Source organism: Salvelinus namaycush, chromosome 19, assembly GCF_016432855.1.
Source record: "Salvelinus namaycush isolate Seneca chromosome 19, SaNama_1.0, whole genome shotgun sequence".
NCBI lineage: Eukaryota > Metazoa > Chordata > Actinopteri > Salmoniformes > Salmonidae > Salvelinus > Salvelinus namaycush.
Window position 1 is genome coordinate 42,480,958 of NC_052325.1, and position 18,278 is coordinate 42,499,235.

Here is an 18,278-nt window from a genome sequence, read left to right on the forward strand (position 1 = left end):
GCATAACTGGTTGTCAGTTTCCATATAAAACTGTATTTTCCCATGGTTCCCATGGTCCCCATAACAGTCAACAATCAAAGTAATATGAATAACATATAGCCAAATAAATTTGTGCACCTAGGTTCATATTCTCATTTTAAATACCCATACTTACTGTAGTTTGAACAAATCAGACATATATTGACCTAAACCGGTAACAGGCTATTGCGTAATTAGCTAGGTGTTCAGATTTTTAAAAACAAATGACTCTGTCCCCTGAAAGAAGTGTGACCATCTGTTCAGGCTAGGCGGTCGGCAAATTATTTTTTAAATGTTTACATAAAACATTTAAGGTTTAATTGTCACATCATGCCACGTGAAGCCTTTGTAAAACATTAGGCAACCGCAGAGAAACAGCCACAGAAACAGCTGTGTGTGTTTCTGTGTATGTGTGTAACCCTGCTCGGCCTGTTCATATCCGGCTGAGGAGGATGCTCTTCTTGCGTCGCTATGTCTGCATGGCCCATTTATTATTAATGCACTGGAGTGACTGTGCCAAGCAAGGTGAAAATACACACAATCACAATAACATGAGCCAAACATGGACCTCAGGGGAGGGCAGGGGTCGATGCCGGCACAGTGTCTTACCGATTGCCGTCTCCGGCATGGCGAACAGTCTTCTCAGTGGCCCACATCCTGAGAAGGAGAGAGGGAAAGAAAAGGTTAGTGTGAGAAAGATAGGGGAAGATAATGAGGGGGAAATTATTAATGAGGGAATTGGGACAGAGAGAGATGGGCAAGAGAGAGAGAGAGAGAAAAGATGAGATAGAAAGAAGATGAGAAAGACACTAGAGCAAGAGAAAGAAAGGTAAAGAGAGGGGCATGCAAAGATCCATCGCTAGATATGAGTGATGTGATTGACGGAAAGGTATGTAACAGATTGTAAATGCGGACTGAGGCAGAGGCCATGTTAAGCCCTTTGTGTGTGTGTGTGTGTTTATGTGTGTGTGTGTGTTTCTGTGTGTGTTTCTGTGTGTGTGTGTGTGTGTGTGTGTGTGTGTGTGTGTTTAACGAGCCACACAGGGTATTAGGAAGAAGGGTGAAGGTTAACAAGGAGGAAAGGCTGAGCATCCCTTCGCTGCCATAGCAGCACACCAAACGGTGTGTCCAGGACAAGGCAAGGACTGCATCGTTACCATGGAAACAGCCTCTGCCTCTCCCTCTCTCACACACACACAGTGCGAAAAATATTAAAACTCAAGTACACCCAAAGTCAAGCACCAATGGCAGGGCGGCATAGTACAGTGGAGAATCTGATATGATCAGACTAGACATTGTAGACAAGGCGTTCCACACACTAACATTATCACACCCTGTCCTGATCTGCAGCGGCCATGTCCCTTCAAGGAGCCCTGTGGCACAGGGGAAGCAGAATATTAGCGTCTGACTGCTGAAAAAAAACACTAGGCCTGATATATCAAAAAGCTCTGTAGACTTATCAAGCAAACTGCTTTGACTTACATAGAAGTAAACCCGTCTGATTGAAAATGGTTGCAAAGGGCCTTTTCCATATGGTAAGACACTGCCGTCAACACAAGCTCATTTTATAGAAGTTTCCCCTCGATAAGAGATCAGTGTAAAAGAGCAGCACTTTGTTTTCATACAGTGCCTTCGGAAAGTATTCAGACCCCTTGACTTTTTTTTTTTTTTTTACGTTACAGCCTTATTCTAAAATGGAGTAAATAAAAAAAATCCTCAGTAGTCTACACACAATACCCTATAATGACAAAGCGAAAACAGGTTTTTAGAAATGTTTGCAAATGTATAAAAAAAAAAGAAAAAGGAAAATACTTATTTACATAAGTATTCAGACCCTTTGCTATGAGACTCGAACTTTAGCTCAGGTACATCCTGTTTCCATTGATCATCCTTGAGATGTTTCTACAACTTGATTGGAGTCCCCCCGTGGTAAATTCAATTGATTGGACATGATTTGGAAAGGTGCACACCTGTCTATATAAGGTCCCACAGTTGACCGTGCATGTCAGAGCAAAAACCAAGCCATGAGGTCGAAGGAATTGTCCAAGCAATTGTCCAAGACAGGATTGTGTCGAGGCACAGATCTGGGGAAGGGTACCAAAAAATGTCTGCAGTATTGAAGGTCCCCAAGAACACATTGGCCTCAATCATTCTTAACTAGAAGAAGTTTGGAACCACCAAGACTCTTCCTAGAGTCTTCCTAGAGTCTCTTCCTCTTCCTCTTCCTAAAATAGGCAAATTGGGGGAGAAGGGCCTTGGTCAGGGAGGTGACCAAGAACCCGATGGTCCCTCTGACAGAGCTCTAGAGTTCATCTGTGGTGATGGTAGAACCTTCCAGAAGGACAACCATCTCTGCGGCATTCCACCAATCTGGTCTTCATGGTAGAGTGCCAGACGGAAGCCAATCCTTAGTAAAAAGGCACATGCCACCTGCTTGGAGTTTGCCAAAAAGGCACCTAAAGACTCTCAGACCATGAGAAACAAGATTCTCTGGTCTGATGAAACCAAGATTGAATTCTTTGGCATGAATGCCAAGCATCACGTCTGAAGGAAACCTGTGGGGATGTTTTTCAGCGGGAGGGACTGGGAGACTAGTCAGGATCGAGGTAAAGTTGAACGGAGCAAATTACAGATACAGTTGATACATCCAAATACATTTAAACTCAGTTTTTCACAATTCCTGACATTAAATCCTAGTAAAAATTCCCTGTCTTAGGTCAGTTAGGATCACCACTTTATTTTAAGAATGTGAAATGTCAGAATAATAGTAGAGAGAATAATTTATTTCAGCTTTTATTTCTTTCATCACATTCCCAGTGGGTCAGAAGTTTACATACACTCAATTAGTATTTGGTAGCATTGCCTTTAAATTGTTTAATTTGGGTCAGACGTTTCGGGTTGCCTTCCACAAGCTTCCCATAATAAGTTGGGTGAATTTTGGCCCAGTCCTCCTGACAGAGCTGGTGTAACTGAGTCAGGTTTGTAGACCTCCTTGCTCGCACACACTTTTTCAGTTCTGCCCACACATTTTCTATAGGACTGAGGTCAGGGCTTTGTGATGGCCACACCAATACCTTGACTTTGCTGTCCTTAAGCCATTTTGCCACAATTTTGGAAGTATGCTTGGGGTCATTGTCCATTTGGAAGACACATTTGTGACCAAGCTTTAACTTTCTGACTGATATATTGAGATGTTGCTTCAATATATCCAAAATATATCTATTTTGTGAAGTGCACCAGTCCCTCCTGCAGCAAAGCACCCCCACAACATGATGCTGCCACCCCCGTACTTCAGTTGGGTTGGTGTTCTTCGGCTTGCAAGCCTATCCGTTTTTCCTCCAAACATAACAATGGTCATTATGGCCAAACAGTTCTACTTTTGTTTCATCAGACCAGAGGACAATTCTCCAAAAAGTACAATCTTTGTCCCCATGTGCAGTTGCAAACGGTAGTCTGGCAGTTGCAAACGGTAGTGGCTTCTTCCTTGCTGAGCTGCCTTTCAGGTTATGTTGATATAGGACTTGTTTTACTGTGGATATAGATACTTTTATACCTGTTTCCTCCAGCATATTCACAAGGTCCTTTGCTGTTGTGAACATGGTACCTTCAGGCATTTGGAAATTGCTCCCAAGGATGAACCAGACTTGTGGAGGTCCACCATTTTTTTTCTGATGTCTTGGCTGATTTCTTTTGATTTTCCCATGATCTCAAGCAAAGATGTACCGAGTCTGAAGGTAGGCCTTGAAATACATCCACAAGTACACCTCCAATTGACTCAAATTATGTTAATTAGCCTATCATATCCTTCTAAAGCCATGACATCATTTTCTGGAATTTTCCAAACTGTTTAAAGGCACAGTCAACTTAGTGTATGTAAACTTCTGACCCACTGGAATTGTGACAGTGAATTATAAGTGAAATAATCTGTCTGTAAACAATTGTTGGAAAAATTACTTGTATCACGCACAAAGTAGATGTCCTAACCGACTTGCCAAAAAAATAGTTTGTTAACAAGAAATATTGGAGTGGTTGAAAAACTAGTTGTAATGACTCCAACCTAAGTGTATGTAAACTTCCGACTTCAACTGTAGACAGTTGATGAAAACCTGCTCCAGAGCGCTCAGGACCTTAGACTGGGGTGAAGGTTCACCTTCCAACAGGACAACGACCCTAAGCACACAGCCAAGATAATGCAGGAGTGGCTTCGGGACAAGTCTCTGAATGTCCTTCAGTGCCCCAGCCATAGCCCAGACTTGAACCCAATCAAACATCTCTGGAGAGACCTGAAAATAGCTGTGCAGCAACGCTCCCCATCCAACCTGACAGAGCTTGAGAGGATCTGCAGAAAGAATGGGAGAAACTCCCCAAATACAGGTGTGCCAAGCTTATTTCGTCATACCCAAGAAGACTTGAGGCTGTAATCGCTGTCAAAGGCGCTTCAATAAAGTACTGAGTAAAGGGTCTGAATACTTATGTAAATGTAATATTTCCGTTTTTTATTTTAAATAAATTAGTAACATTTTCTTAAAACCAGTTTTTGTTTGTCATTATGGGGAATTGTGTGTAGATTGATGAGTGAAAAAAATGATTTAATCAATTTTATAATAAGGCTGTAATGTAACAAAATGTGGAAAAGGTTACATAATGTGGATAGCCTTATCAAATTATTAGTTGTGCTCTTTGGCGAGAAAGGTGATTTATACGTCTGTGGATGTGCACACAGCACAGCAGCACCTGCTCTGCGTTGATGTCTGTGAAGGAGAGTCTGGTCTGCAGTACCTCCGTGACTACAGACAGACAGGCAGCTGGCAGTAACAACAATAAACATGAAGCCAAAACAAACCAAAGACGACCCCAACCACCCGGGGTTCAACTGGGGGTTGTGTGACAAACAGCCATGCAGACTAAACATCAACGGAATGAACAGACGTCTCTGCAGTGTTAACTGGAAGTTATGTAGCACTGATGTGACTTAGTGAGAGCCCCTCATTGACACGCATTGGCTGCAACAGACAACTACCCCAGAGCTTAGGCGCGGGGTGTGAAAGGTCACATCGGGGACAAGTACAAGGAGGGCGGTTGCCCATTAATTTTTTAAATTAAATTAGGACATGCTGTTCTCTGACCTTTCTAGAGAAATAAAGGAATAGAATAACAATGTTTTTGAGGAAATAAAGAGAGGGGTGAGGGACCTTGGTAAGGAAAACAGAGCTATAACTAGTTGATTAAACTGCCCTGGACAGGTCACCTCAGATAAGGGTCATTGGTGCCCGGCAGATGGAAATGGTGACTGTGTCCTTTGCCGTAGGTGTGTAGGGCTGTCAGCGGTGATGAGTGTCATGGTTGTGTCAATACCTTCACTCCTCCCAATACATTCCAATTTGCATCCTTGCAGCAAGTCAAATCAATCACATTCTGCTCAAGGTCTGAGCCGTCGAGTGATTCCTGTCGAACTGAAGGTTGATTTATATAGAAAAATGTGCTTTTGGTTAGGGACTTCAACATATTTGACTAACTTGCATGAAACTGAATGAATCAATATTTCATGAAGTTCTGATTACATTTTGATTGAATCTGAAGGGTAAGACTTTGTGAAGTGTTCTGTGTGTAAATGGCCGTCAAAGGACATTCTGTTCATGTTCGGTTCTGTGAGACATTCCTATCAGATCAGGGCACCAGAGATATAGAGAAGCCATTAAACATCTCAAATGGATGGAATATGAGTTGTCTATCTAGCTGGCACTAAGCAGCCTTTTCTCCAAAGTGGAAAATACCACCCATTGACATGGCTGTGCAGGCTCTGGAGACTGGAGTGGAAAAGCAGATTCCCCGCACATAGGTTTTCAGAGAATTATTCTCAGGATGGAATCTGAGGCTGTATATCTCTCACCTTTTTATAGCGATGGGAGCTGCTGGTCGGAATGAAGGAGCATGAAAGGGGAGCACTTAATTTAGCATTTCATAAGATGAAATCATACCCATAAAAGTAAAGGAACAATATGATCTACGGGTACCACCGACCACATAAGTACACGTTCAGGGTATCTGGATTCCCGGAACATAGGACTTGTCAAACAACTAGTCAAATATACAGTATTGCCCAGGCATAGCACATTTCATACTTAACATTTTACAGCTTCATCAGGGGTCTCTGGGTTATTCTCAATTATATCACTGGAGGCTCCTCAGAACAGGAAGGGGAGAACCATCCTCAGTGAATTTCATAATAAAAAAATGTGGGGAACATTTAAAAAGTTATCCTTTTTAGATAAAACTATACTAAATATATTCATGTCACCAAACAATTGATTAAAAACACACTTTTTCAATTAAGGTCTACAGTAGCCTCAACAGCACTCTGTAGGGGAACACCATGTTGTAGCCAGAGGACAGCTAGTTTCCGTCCTCCTCTGGGTACATTGGCATCAATACAAAACCTAAGAGGCTCACGGTTCTCACCCTTTTCCATAGACTTACACAGTAATTATGACAACTTCCGGAGGACGTCCTCAAACCTATCAGAGCTCTTTCAGCATGAACTGACATGTCCACCCAATCAAAGGATCAGAGAATGAATCAGGTACTGAAAGCATAAGCTATAGCTGGCTTGCACTGCAGTTGATAAATGTGTTTGACTCAAATAGAAAGACAATAGTTGAACAAATTAATTTCCTTAAAAATGAATGAGAAGCAAGAGAGAGAGAGCCAGCTATATTTCGTTGTATTTTTTCACTTTCACTGAGCTAGCGAATGCAGTTTAGCCTACACAAACAACAGGCTCAAACAGAGAAGGACACTATGTTAGGTAGCTGGCTGGTTATGGCTATCCAACACTGGAACTCTTCCAAGGTAAGCTTTTGGTTTTATTAATTTATTGCCACCGGGGCCCGCCGGTGTAACTGCTAAACTGCTTGCTGACTGTACACTGTACTGCATGATTGTAGCGGGTTTACTAGCGTGTTAGCTCTAGTAGCTATGTTGACTATGACATTACCTAATAGGGTGACAACAATGTAGGCTGTATGTAGCGGTTAGCGGTTATGATATTTTGAGGTAGTGCGCACACGCGGATATTCTGTGTTGAGCAGTTAACAAAGAAATAGGTACACCTATATGCTTCATTTAGAGTTATTAATGTAACTTTAGTTGTTCTACAAACGTTGGGCTATATGTTTCGATTTTTAATATATTGTAAGGCTGCATGGTGCAACTCTAATGATGATTTGGGAAAAAGGCATGAACTCTGCTTTGTTTTTTGCGCAGGCTTTACACACTTCATCAGTCTCTCATTCACAATTTAACAAGCACTTGATAATGCCTCAAATTTCCCAGCGGCATCCCCTTTGTGTGGACGTAATGCCCCCTAAAAAAATTCTGGCCTTTTGCGGCCAATGGCAATTGTGCCCTTGGATTAAATATAGTAATGATAATTCCCTTCTCCCTGAGTGCTGCTTGCTCCGAAGCACCTCTCACCTCACATGGATCTCCATCACATATTATCAGGTATGAAGGTAAGACCCAGAAGCAAACAATGTCGAATTAACAATGGTTTAATAATCCAACAGGGGCAGGCAATAGACAGGTCAAGGCAGGCAGGGGTCAGTAAACCAGAGATGGGGCAATGGTACCGGACGGCAGGCAGGCTCAGGGTAGGCAGAGGTCAACAATCCAGAGGTGGGGCAAAGGTACAGGTTGGCAGAAAGGCTCAGGGTCAGGGGCAGGCAGAGTGGTCAGGCAGGCGGGCTCAGAGTCAGGACAGGCAAGGGTCAAAACCAGGATGGCGAGAAAAAGAGAGACTGTGAAAAGCAGGAGCTGAGACAAAAACGCTGGATGACTTGAACAAACAAGACGAACTGGCAACAGACAAACGGAGAACACAGGTATAAATACCCAGGGGATAATGAGGAAGGTGGGCGACACCTGGAGGGGGGTGGAGACAATCACAAGACAGGTGAAACAGATCAGGATGTGACACGGATAGCCTATAGAAATGTTGCGCAACATGAGCTCACATGAAGTGTTTGATTCGATTTTCAATTACATTTGCATTGATGTCAGAGTGATTAGAGGGACAATAGAGTGCTGACTACCAGGCAGTTAGCAAGTTTTTTTTTTTAATTGAATATCCGAAACATACAATATACTTGCAGTGAAGTTGCTCAACAACTACACCACACCAGTCATCCAACAGACTATCATTCAGAGCGACACACAGAAGCATCCAGGGTCAATGCCCTGCTCAAGGGCAATGTTGACAGATCTCCCACCAGGCCAAAAAACGTGAACCCGAACCCTCCAAGATCCCCCCACAGTTCCCCAATAGCTGTCCCTCAACCATTCGAGACCACTCCCACAGTCCCCCCCCCCCCAAGAAGAAAAAATAAATAAAAAATACAATTAATTTCATCCCCACCCCCAAGAACCCCAAAAACCAACAACCAAGAAAATGAACTAAAGAGAAAAAAGAACAAGACAGAAGAAAACAGCAAACAACAATGCAAAAAAACAAACAAAAGGACATCAAGGACAACTAAAATCATAACAGCAATGCCAACTGTATATGTTTGTGTGCATGTCTGGCACTATTACATGTATGTGTGTGTTCCTGTATGTATTTATTTGAATGAGAGTGTGTGTATATGCATGTGTACAAACACCTGCACAGTATCAGCCTCAGGCAAACCGGCATTAGCTGTAAAAACAAAGTGTCATTCAAACTTACTTTTTATTATGTTTTATTTTGACTTTATTTTGTACTTTTATCTTTGACCATCATTCTATCTCCCGCACAGCAACTCCACTCCCACTTGTCTCCAATTCCACACCCCAACCCTCAGCTTCTCTCAGCCCATCCCACCTATCTCTGCTGGCCACCCTCTTCGGATTTCTACGCAACACATATCTTTCAACTATGCTGTGATGATTAACGTACAATTTCAATCTATCTAATCGAATAGAATAAACAGATTGCGAGTTGAAGATAAATACTTTTACTAAGAGTATTAGTATATTAGTAATTGACTGACCCGCTCTCTCCAGATCTCCTAACAATACTATTTCTAGGGTGAACCTAACAGTACTGTTTCCAGGGTCAATTTTCGATCAATGCTATGCATTTTCAGCCATTCCTGAACCTGAGACCAGAAACAGGATACCTGAGGGCAATACCAAAATAAATGGTCTATTGATCTGTATGACACAGTTGTCAACATCCTGGTCCTCAAATGAAACTGGTATACTTTCCTATTTATGGTATTTTTATTCCTCATCTAGTTTTGATCCTTTATATTGGGCAGACAGACCAGTTCCCTACCCCCTCCCGCTGCCACCTGGGGTGGAACAAAATACCCTTTTCAAACATCTTTCCCATAAATACAGGTATTTTATCAACCAGCGCATTTGAGTTCAGCCATAATATTTGTTCTATCTTTTCAGGGGGATGAAATTGAAATTGTACCCAGCTCTGCAATGCTTGTTTGAAAAGAGTGATACTTTGATTAATTTTTCAATGAATCAAAAATGAAACATGGCAATCTGCACAAAGGCAAAAAGGCCATTTTCAAACAATGGATGAGCTTTTCTTAGTAATCTACTTGAGAACCATTTAGGGTTCAAGTACAACTTTTGAATGAGTGAAGCTTTTAGAGAGAGGTTTAGTGCTTTTATATTTAATCATCTCAACCCACCCAATTCATATTCATTATTTAGATAGGCGTGCTTTATTTTGTCTGGTTTAGCGTCTCAGATAAAGCAAAATATTTTTTGCTCATATGATTTGAAAAACGAATCATCAGGAGTAGGCAGCGCCATAAGTAAGTGAATAAAATGAGATATGACTAAGGTGTTAATCAGGGCAATTTTACCATAAATAGACAGGTATTTAGCTATCAATGGTTGCAGGATCTTGTCTATTTTTACAAGTTTTCTATTGAAATTCATTGTGGAAAGATTATTTATATATTTTGTGATATGAATACCAAGTAGGTCTATTTCACCATCAGACCATTTTATAGGTAAACCTCAGGGTAATGTAAAAGTTGTATTGTACACTTCTCATAATTAGGTTTTAGTCCAGAGAGTACAGAAAAGTCAGAAAAATCTTCATTGAGACATTGCAGGAATCTAGCTTGCAGACTTAATATAAAACTTGAGTCATCAACATACATGGACACCTTTGTTTTTTAGCCTTGGATTTCTAATCCTCTAATGTTATTGAATCTGATTTTAATAGCTAGCATTTCAATGGCCATAACGAATAGATATGGTGACGGCGGACACCCTTGTTTAACTCCAACAATTCAAAACTCTCTGAGAAGTAGCCGTTATTTACTATTTTACACCTGGGGTTGCTATACATTATTTTTACCCATTTTATAAGAGAATCACCTAAATTGAAAAAATACAGGCATTTAAAAATAAAGTACAGTCTTACTTTATTAAATGCCTTTTCAAAATCTGCTATAAATACCAAGCCTGGTTTCTTAGATGTTTCATGATGTACTATTATTTCTAGTAGTTGTCGTATATTATCTCCAATGTATTGTCCATGTAAAAAACCTGTCTGATCAGGATGAACAAAACCTTGTAGTGCTATGCATTTCGGTAGAATTTTTGCATCACAACATTGAAGTGTAAGGGGCCTCCAGTTTTTTTTAGATAGACTGGATCTTTATATTTGCAACCTGGGTCTTGTTTTAATAATAGAGAAATCAGACCTTCCTGCTGAGTACCTGACAGACTACCATTTCTATAGGAGTAGTTAAAACAATCTAGCAATGGAGCTTTATGTATATCAAAAAAGGCTTGATATACCTCTACCGGTATGCCATCAAGCCCTGGGGTTTTTCCAGACTGAAAGGATTTAATAGCCTCAAAATATTCTTCCTCTAATTTGGCCTTCGAACTGATCTTTCTGTACATTTGTTAATTTTCCATTTTCTATATAATATGGAAAGAATTCCTTACCGTAATCTTCCCTCAGTGGGAGAGGATGAGACGGAAAAGAGAACATCTGCCTAAAATATTCAGCTTCCTTTTTAAAAATATAATTTGGAGAATCATAGATGTCTTCAGTAATGAGTTTCTGCTAGTTATTTTTGTTAGCCTTCCTGTATTGGAGATTCAGGAAGAATTTTGTGAATTTTTCTCCATATTCCATCCAGTTTGCTTTATTTTTGTAATAGATTACATTAGATCGTTCTTGAATAAGTTCCTCAAGTTCTTTTTGTTTCTCCTCTAACTTATTTTGTATCTCTGTAGTAACGTTTTTATTGCCATCTACCTGTACTATTAGTTCATGGATTTCCCTTGTTTGTCTGGTCTCTTTAGCCAGAAACTGCTTTTCTATTATTGATGAATATTGAATTGAATGACCTCTGGAGGTACATTTAAAGGTATCCCAAACAATAAGGGGATTTTCTGAACCTATATTACACTGGAAAAATTCAGTTAGTTAAAAATAAGACAAAATCATTTCTAAGTTGTCCTCCAGTAAACTTTGATAAAATGTCCAATATCCCTGTCCAAGTGGAAATTCTATAAGAGTTATGTGAAGGCCAATTAGATGATAATCCGATCGCATTCTGTCTCCTATTAAAACTTTTTTAACCTTTGATGCAAGAGAGAAAGAGACAAGAAAGTAGTCAAGATGACTAGCTTGATTAAGTCTCCTCCCTGTATATCTCACTAAGTTGGATTTTTTAGTTTTCAAATATCCACTATTTCTAATGTGTCCATAATATTTGTGATTTCCTTAAGGGCACGGTGATGATAGTTTGTAGAGTGATTACCTTTACAGTCCATTGAGGTACTTAACACCGTGTTATAGTCTCCTACCATAATGATTTGATCATTTGTTGCCTGTAAGTTTAATAAATTGGTATAAATATTTTCGAAGAAGTATGGATCATCCTGATTTGGACCAAATCGATTAATGAGCCAAATACATTTTTTGTCCATTTTCATATTCAAAAGGATCCACCTTCCTTGTGAATCATTCCTGACTTTTTGCATATTCAGATACATTTTTTAAAATTGTATTTTGTATTTTTTTATTGAATATTCAAAACATACAATATACTTGCAGTGAAGCCGCTCAACAACTACATCATACCAGTCATCCAACAGATTCCCATTCAGAGCGACACACAGAAGCATCCACACATCCCAGCATTTCCATAGCAACTGACGTTTCACATGATTATGAAAGAGGCCTTGCATTACCCTAGAGTTAGCAAGTTTGGTAAGCTACTAATGGCCATCAGCAGCATCAGAGCTTGGAGAAGACTAATTACTGTGACTAAACGGTCACGTGGAATTTGACTGCCTTCATGACTTGTGACTGCCAGTGTGGAAATAATACAGTCACTGTAACAGCCCTAGTCATAGACACCTCATGTGTTGTGCACTGAAGTCCACAAGCTAAGGGAAAGATGAGAGAAGGAGAGCGCAAAGAGGCAAATTGTACAAAGCACAAGATGATCATGCTGTTTGTATGTGGCTGCTATGAAAGTGAACTGTATTTGCTTATGATCAGGGGTGTATTCATTCCGCGGATTCTGTTGAAAAACATTTCTTAAAACGGAAGCAAACAGAACGGGGATAAACATACCTGAATTTGTCCAATATAAACTTGTTTGCAACTGTTGGACTAATGATTACATTATCAAATATATTAACACATGAAACAATTTCAAAGATATTTCTGAGTTACAATTCATATAAAGAAATCAGTCAATAGAAATAAATTCATTAGGCCCTAATATATAGATTTCACATGACTGGGAATACAGATATGCATCTGTCGGTCACAGATACCTTTAAAAAAAAGTAGGGGCGTGGATCAGAAAACCAGTTGTTGTGACCACCCTTTGCCTCATGCAGCCCAACATCTCCTCCGCATAGAGTTGATCAGGCTGTTGCTTGTGGCCTGTAGAATGTTGTCCCACTCCTCTTCAATGGCTGTGTGAAGTTGCTGTATATTGAGGGGGGGGGGGGGGGGACTGGAACACTCTGTCGTACAAGTCGATCCAGAGCATCCCAAACATGCTCAATGGGTGACATGTCTGGTAAGTATGCAGGCCATGGAAGAACTGGGACATTTTCAACTTCCAGGAATTGTGTGCAGATCCTTGCGACATGGGGCTGTGCAGTATTATGCTGAAACATGAGGTGATGGCGGCGGATGAATGGCACGACAATGGGCCTTATACTGTGACGAGATCCTCTCTGTGCATTCAAATTGCCATCGACAAAATGCAATTGTGTTAATTGTCCGTAGCTTATGCCTGCCCATACAATAACCCCACCGCCACCATGGGACACTCTTTTCACAACGTTGACATCAGCGAACCACTTGCCCACACAACGCCATCCTACCGGTACAGTTGAAACAGGGATTCATCCTTGAAGAGCACAATTCTTCAGCTTGCCAGTGGCCATCAAAGGTGAGCATTTGCCCACTGAAGTCGGTTACAACGCCGGACTGCAGTAAGGTCAAGACCCTGGAGAGGACGACGAGCATGCAGATGCTTCCCCAAGACGGTTTCGGACAGTTTGTGCAGAAAATATTCAGTTGAGCAAACCCACAGTTTCATCAGCTGTCCAGGTGGCTGGTCTCACACGATCCTGCAGGTGAAGAAGCCAGATGCGGAGGTACTGGACTGGTATGGTTACACGTGGTCTGCGGTTGTGAGGCCGGTTGGACGTACTGCCAAATAAACTAAAACAACGTTGGAGGCGGCTTATGGTAGAGGAATTAACATTACATTCTCTGGCAAAAGCTCTGGTGGACATTCCTGCAGTCAGCATGCCAATTGCACGCTCCCTCAAAACTTGAGACGTAAATATATTATTTTAAATGTATAGTTTTTTAAATGTATTTTCCTTCTTTATTATTTTCCCCTAACCCTACTACCCCTCCCCTAATTGGAGTAAACTAATGGACAACAATACTTAGGCTTCCACTTCCAGCTAATACAGTGCATTCGGAAAGTATTTAGACCCCTTGACTTTTTCCACATTTTGTTACGTTACAGCCTCATTCTAAAATGGATGAAATAATCCCCCCCCCCTCCATATACACACACAATACTCCATAATCACAAAGCGAAAGCAGGTTAAGATTTTCTTTTGCAAATGTATAAAAAATGTAAAACAGAAATATCTTATTTACATAAGTATTGATAGCCTTTGCTATGAGACTCGAAATTGAGCTCCAGTGCATCCTGTTTCCATTGATCATCCTTGAGATGTTTCTACAACTTGATTGGAGTCCACCTGTGGTGAATTCAATTGATTGGACATGATTTGGAAAGGCACACACCTGTCTATATAAGATCCCACAGTTGCCAGTGCATGTCAGAAAAAAACCAAGCCATGGAGGTCAAAGGAATTGTGCGTAGAGCTCCGAGACAGGATTGTGTCGAGGCACAGATCTGGGGAAGGGTACCAAAAAATGTCTGCAGCATTGAAGGTCCCCAAGAACACAGTGGCCTCCATCATTCTTAAATGGAAGAAGATTGGAACCACCAAGACTCTACCTAGAGCTGGTCGCCTGGCAAAACTGAGCAATCGGGGAGAAGGGTCTTGGTCAGGGAGGTGACCAAGAACCCAATGGTCACTCTGACAGAGCTACAGAGTTCCTCTGTGGACATGGGAGAACCTTCCAGGAGGACAAACATCTCTGCAGCAATCCACCAATCAGGCCTTTATGGTAGAGTGCCAGACGGAAGCCACTCCTTAGTAAAAGGCACATGACACCTGCTTGTAGTTTGCCAAAAGGCACCTAAAGACTCTTAGACCATGAGAAACAAGATTCTCTGGTCTGATGAAACCAAGATTGAATTCTTTGGCCTGAATGCCAAGACTCACGCATGGAGGAAACCTGGCACAATCCCTACGGTGAAGCATGGTGGTGGCAGCATTATGTTGTGGGGATGTTTTTCAGCAGGAGGTACAGGGAAAGATGAATGGAGCAAAGTACAGAGAGATCTTTGATGAAAACCTGCTCCTGAGCACTCAGGACTTCAGACTGGGGCAAAGGTTCACCTTGCAACAGGACAACGACCCTAAGCACACAGCCAAGACAACGCAGGAGTGTCTTCGGAAACAAGTCTCTGAATGTCCTTGAGTGGCCCAACCAGAGCCCGGACTTGAACCTGATTGAACATCTCTGGGGAGACCTGAAAATAGCTGTGCAGCAATGCTCCCCATCCAACCTGACAGAGCTTGAGAGGATCTGCGGAGAAGAATGGGAGAAACTCTCCAAATACAGATGTGCCAAGCTTGTAGCGTCACACCCAAGAAGACTCAAGGCTGTAATCGCTGCCAAAGGTGCTTCAACAAAGTACTGAGTAAAGGGTCTTATGTAAATCTGATATTTCAGATTTGTATAAATTTGCCAAATTATTTAAAAAACCCTGCTATGTCATTCTGGGGTATTGTGTGTAGATTGATGAATTAAATAGTTTTTTCCCCTAATTTTAGAATAACGCTGTAATGTAACAAAATGTGGAAAAAGTGAAGGGGTCTGAATACTTTCCTAATGCACTGTAAGTATTGGCTAATACGCATATTCAGCTGTCGTTGACTTACTCCACATTTTGTTGTGTTACAGCCTTCAGAAAATTCCCAGAATATACACTGAGTGAACAAAACATTAGGAACACCTTCGTAATATTGATTTGCACACACTTTTGCCCTCAGAACAGCCTCAATTCGTCGGAGCATGGACTCTACAAGGTGTCGAAAGCGTTCCACAGGGATGCTGGCCCATGTTGACTCCAATGCTTCCCACAGTTGTGTAAAGTTGGCTGAACGAAAGTAACCCGGACGACGCTAGGCCAATTCTGCGTCGCCCCATGGACCTCCTGGTCGCGGCCGGCTGCGACAGAGCCTGGGCTCGAACCCAGAGTCTCTGCGATGCACTGCTATGCAATGCCTTAGACCACTGCGCCACCCAGGAGGCCCAGCTTTTCCAGTTTGACAACAGATGCAGCTACGGCGGGAGAAGTCAATATGCGAATATCACAGCCAATCACAACACAGTAAGTAATACTGTGAAACACTATTATTCCACTATTGGCGGCAGAAATATTATGGACATTTTCTGAAATTACAAAGCAAAAATTCTCACCCATCTACACAAAATACCTCATAATGACAAAGTAAAAACATAAATAAATAAATAAAGGGGGATACCTAGTACAACCTGTACAACTGAAGGCATTCAACTGAAATGTGGCTTCCGCATTTAACCCAACCCCTCTGAATCAGAGAGGAGCGGGAGGCTGCCATAATTGACATCCATGTTAAGACATTTATGCACATTTAAAAAAAAAAAAATTAAATACAGACATATCTAATTGACATAAATATTCACACCCCTGACTCAATACTTTGCAGAAGTACCTTTGGGTAAGTCTCTAAGAGCTTTCCACACCTGGATTGTGCAACATTTGCCCATTATTCTTTAAGCTCTGTCAAATTCGTCATTGATCATTGCTAGCCAACCATTTTCAGGTCTTGTCATATATTTTCAATAAATATAACTGTTTTAAAGACCATAGGCCTCTTGGTGAAATCCCTGAGTGGTTTCCTTCCTCTCTGCAACTGAGTTAGGAAGGAAGTCTGGATCTTTGTAGAGACTGGGTGTACTGATACACCATCCTAACTTTACCATGCTCAAAGGGATATTCAATGTCTACTTTTTTCATTTTTACGCACCTACCAATCGGTGCCCTTCTTTGCGATGCATGTGGTCGAATCTGTATTTGAAATTGAATGCTCGACTGAGAGCCATGCAGATAATTGCATGTGTGGGGTGCAGAGATGAGGTAGTCATTGAAAAATCATGTTAACCACTATTATTGCACACACGGGGAGTCCATACAACTTGTTAATCAAATTGTTACTCCTGAACATATTTAGGCATGCGATAATAAAGTGGTTAAATACTTAGTGACTCAACACATATCAGCTTTTCATTTTTAATTTGTAAAAATGTCTAAAAGCATAATTCCACTTTGACATTATGGGGTATTGTGTGTAGGCCAGTGAGGAAAAAAATCTCAATTTAATCTACTATAAATTCAGACTGTAACACAACAAAATGTCAAAAAAGTCCAGGGGTGTAAATACTTTCTGTAGGCACTGTACAGTATGTAAGCCCTTCTACGACACATGCTACTGTGCTAACGCTGATAGAAAGGTCCTGATAAAGGACTGTCTCAGGTAGCAGCTGTTTGCACGGGACTTTATTTGGTCTCACTGGAAGGGTGCAGGTGAAATCCTCATTCTGAAACCTCACCATCATCAGACAGACATATAAAGTGGGTTGCTTTCATGAGAAACGTTAATTTTCATTTTTCGCTGGAAAACCATTTTCCGTTGTGTGCCCTAATGTACATGACCCAGAAGTGGGAACTGTTTTTGATCTCACTAATGGATTAATTGAACATCCAGATGCGAGCCGTCCCAGAGTGTCTGGTCGTCTTGAAAGAACGGCATCTATGGTGGCTAATTTGATAGACTACAATGTCTGGCAGCCACCAGTAGCCCATACACATCCTAATTAAAATGTAAATGAACAAATGTCCAGAGAACTGTTGAAAACCTTTCAGATGTACTGAAAACATTCAAGGCCAGAAATACTATGCTTCTTCTATCCAAAATCAAGTATAAATTCAGATCAACTCTAAAATGCTGTAGCGCATCAACCTAAGACGCCGTTGGTGTATCATCATCATCATCAACAGGAGACCACACAAGTTGCTGCTCAATTTCATTTACATTTTTAGCTTCCTCTATCCTCTGACTCTTTAATGCTAGATTATGAAATGCCATATGACTAATGTAGACATAATTTGAGTGACAGTTGTTGGAATGCGGATATTACTGGCAATTGAGGGTGATCATTGCAGACAAGTCCATGATTAAAACTGGGTCTCTTTTTTGGTTTCTTGAGTAAGGCAACTCCAAAATGCAGGTGTTTCAGCCTAGCTTACTGCTTTCTGTGGTGGTGGGGCAGCCAGTGGAAAATACGGAGCGTAGGGGTTGGTAATGTTCTCTAGTTCCGCCGTGATTGGCTCAGTGTTCTGTCACTCATGGGGACACTACGTCACTGCCCAATCTAAGGGTAGAGCTAGAAAATTCAGGCCCCTTGGGTGCTGCCATAGAGTTACATTAGACGTGCCCAACCAAGAAGGCTAAAGGTCAATGGCCACAGATAAAATGATGTCAAATCACGTTATATCTACAGT

At 41.2% G+C, this 18,278-nt stretch overlaps 1 long non-coding RNA gene across 1 annotated transcript in view; it reads right to left on the reverse strand.

Annotated features, from left to right (window-relative positions):
* The window catches only part of LOC120063856, a 57,359-nt gene that overhangs the window by 28,608 nt on the left and 10,473 nt on the right, over positions 1-18,278 (reverse strand). Inside the window, exon 5 of the long non-coding RNA XR_005478550.1 lies at positions 628-675. This is a non-coding gene — a long non-coding RNA (uncharacterized LOC120063856). The remainder of the gene's footprint in view (positions 1-627; positions 676-18,278) is intronic.